This window comes from Etheostoma cragini, chromosome 10 (genome assembly GCF_013103735.1).
Source record: "Etheostoma cragini isolate CJK2018 chromosome 10, CSU_Ecrag_1.0, whole genome shotgun sequence".
NCBI lineage: Eukaryota > Metazoa > Chordata > Actinopteri > Perciformes > Percidae > Etheostoma > Etheostoma cragini.
The window spans coordinates 5,479,024-5,482,459 of NC_048416.1; the positions used below are offsets into that span (position 1 = coordinate 5,479,024).

The window sequence follows — 3,436 nt, forward strand, 5'->3', positions numbered from 1 at the left end:
GTGCGAGGAAAGGAGGCGGAGGAGGAAAAGAAAATTCAGCCATCCTTGTCGCCAATTTGTTATGTTTAAAAAGGACACTGGACGAGCTGTTAGAGCGTGCGGGCTACTTCAGACCAAAACAACAGCGTCTCCCGCATGCGCCGAGGCGCTACAAACTAACACAAGTTAAGGTATTACCAAACGATCACAGATAAATTTGTCCTGAACAAACATAACAGTCTCTCCATGTCAATTCAAGCCCGCATCTCAGTTGTTAACCCAGGGTTAATTTTGTGAGGATGGTGGCCTTTCAAACATTACTTCTGGTCCTTTGCTTTGAGGCCCCTTCTCACTTGGTTTAGTCCAGATGTGTCTGTTTGCTGGCGTACCTAAGAAAGTGCTATGACAAAGCCTTGGTCACTCCCTGACATTCTTTTTGCCAATGTTTCTAACAAACGGTGCCAACTGCACTTTGGCCCCATTGTCTCACACATTATCAAGACTTGGAGAAGCTGAAACATACTGCCATACAGCTTGTAATTGGTACACCTTGTCCCCTATATTCAATAAAACAGCACTCCTGATTGGGGGGGAGGCCAATAACAGCCCTACAATGGGGACAAAGGGGACTTCATTGTCTAAATGACATTTTTATCGGGGATGGCTTGTTGCCTTTTTCAATCTTGACTGGCATTGATGTATGGTCTAACATTCAAGGTATCACACAATCCAGACCATCAGCAGGTTCCCTACAGTTCCATTCATTGGACATATCTCATCCCCTTGAAAATGCACAACAAGAGAAAAATTAACACGCCCCTTATGCACTCTTTGCCCAATAACAGCACATGTCTTCACATGATCTTGGAGTGCTGACCCTCCCTGTCTCTGGGACGCAGAAACTTGCTGTATTTGCTGGACCTATAGCTGCAAAGAAAATGATTGCAACCCATTGGAAATCACCTCACAACTTCTCTATCTATTTGGATATCTCCATGGCGCGCATCTATCTCTTATACTTTCGTTCTAATTACCAAACTTGTTTTAATACTACTGTGTTTCAGGACTAATCATTCAAGAGTGAACATTACATATTTGTTTGATGACAGTACTGTAGAGCATTTGATACAAATACAACTGGAAATCTTGCAACACGATTTCATAAAAGAAATGTAGTTACATCTCATCTAGATGTCTGGCTATTTGGCATCATGTTGTCTCATTACTAAGTTGCTACCCAGCACTCAAGAATGAGTTGCTTCATGGTTGTCCGTAGCAAAAAAACATTAAAAACAAATTTGATGTTTACAGGTCTTAAACTGGTCTTGAAATACAAAATGTTTTCATCTACGGTACGTGATTTAACGTACTGTAGCAAATACAGACAAATAAATGTCTTACCCATAGGAAAGTGATGGTCCTGTAACAACAACAGTAGCCCTAAGGCCTGGCATGTCCTGCCCAGAGAGAGGACACTCAATGAGTAGGAGAATCGCTCCAGGACTTGTCACATCTTGCTCGCTGGCAGTTTTGAAAAGGATCTGCATCCTCAATCCTACATTTCAAATAAAAAAAGTAATTTTACTCAGGGAACATGAAGCTATACAAGAAGGCATATTTTAAGAAGATTATTGTGAACAGAAATTATGCCATGCTAATGCCAGTATCAACTATTATATTTGTATCCAGGTGTGACTGGACAAGAGCTGCCCAGTCTTTAAACCATTAGTTTTAAGCATCACTTTATTAATAGCAAGCATGTTTTATGATATTTCAATTTGGATAGAATTAAATGTTATGTCTTTCAATAACACTGGTGATTTCACATTTCAACATCAGTTTTTATAAACGAAATAAAATGATGATGCTACAAAATTAACTTCATCTTCTTGCTCAAATTTTAATCCTTAGTGTAATATACAGTGTAAAATAGAATTATACTTCCAAGCTTTTTCATGGAATAAGTTTTCAGTGCTGTAAAGCTGTTAAAACATTGCTTGTATAAAATAGTTTAAATTAAATGTGAGAATTGATTTTCTATGACAAAGCATCAATGGCAAAAACTAGACCAATCAACACAAACAAAATTTGTTTTGTTTTTTCTTAGAAAAATAAGTTGAAAAATCTTCAAAAGCCCAGAAAGTGACTAAAACATTGGGGAAAAGTGACAAAAGTGTCGAAAAAAGACAACTAAAACATTGGGGGAAAAAAGTTTTAAATTAAGATTTTTACCCAGAAAACCAAAACGTCGCATGGTCGGCAGGGAGACAACACAAGGGTTAAATAACCTGAATGCTGGTCACATACTAGTCACATGATCTTGTGTAAATGTTAAGAGACCAGAGATACCGAGGGAGTGTGCAGACCTTTTAATTGGTCTCGAGGCCTCTGGATGTGTGACCACTTCATAGTACATAAATAAATCATACCTTTGGTTGTGTATACTCTATCCTGATAGGAAACTCCCCCTTCCACAACCCCTTATGGTGAACATGCATTGTGCTATGCCAACGTTTTCCACTCCTTTGTCACCTCACACTTTTTTAGTCTTATCTTAATTGAAAGCCATTCTTCTGCACTGCCTCCGAGCAGATATCAAGTGCAGTGGATGCTTTATTATTGGTTGCAATGCCCAGGTACATGATCTCGAGAAGAGAATGTTATTCACTGGAAATTTAATAAAAGCATTTTTCAAACCTGTAAAATCCAAAAGTAAAACCATGTCTGTCATTTTGAATGTTCATTATCACTTTTAGTCTTAAGTAGAGATTAAAGGTAAAAAAAAAAGAAATTACCTTTCCTGAAAACTCATCAGTCGCTCCAAAAATAACAAGGCCATATCTGTTGGAGAAAAACAAAACACTAAAATCACTTTTATGTATTTGTCTTCATGTCTTTGCTGATACAAAAAAAGTGTTGAGTGACTGAGTTTGTAAAAATATCACGTTATTCATTTTTATGTGTCTTACTTACTTATTGAGCAAAACTACATTGACCTACCTGATGAGCTTATGGTTTGTGTCGATATGCACCAAGTGCAGAGGACCTTGCACAGATTACGTCCTTCTTGCAACACACTCTATCCTTTTCATTTTTAAGAGTACACCAACAAAGTCTACACGATGCATGGATGACTACACTCTGCTCCACTGGACACGGTGACCCATATCCTGCTGGATTCTTTTCATCATTCTGCACCCACATATAGTGGCATAGCCTTCACCAACCTCAGACAATTAGATAGATAGATAGATAGATAGATAGATAGATAGATAGATAGATATTGATCCCAATAAAATGGAAAATTAAAGTGTTACAGCTGCAAAATCAGTCACACAGTGCATAATATAAATAGAAATGAAATACTAGGGTACAATATACATATGTACAATAAACATGAAATAATAATAGGAATGAAATACGGGAACAAATATTTGAAAATATTGAGTACACGTAT

At 37.5% G+C, this 3,436-nt stretch overlaps 1 long non-coding RNA gene across 1 annotated transcript; it reads right to left on the bottom strand.

Moving 5' to 3' along the window:
• Positions 1-2,264: 2,264 nt before the first annotated feature.
• On the bottom strand, positions 2,265-3,217 carry LOC117951391. The gene is made up of 3 exons (XR_004658157.1): positions 2,980-3,217; positions 2,775-2,820; positions 2,265-2,624 (listed from the first exon to the last, which is right to left on the bottom strand). It is a non-coding gene; the product is annotated as an uncharacterized LOC117951391 (long non-coding RNA).
• Positions 3,218-3,436: the final 219 nt, after the last annotated feature.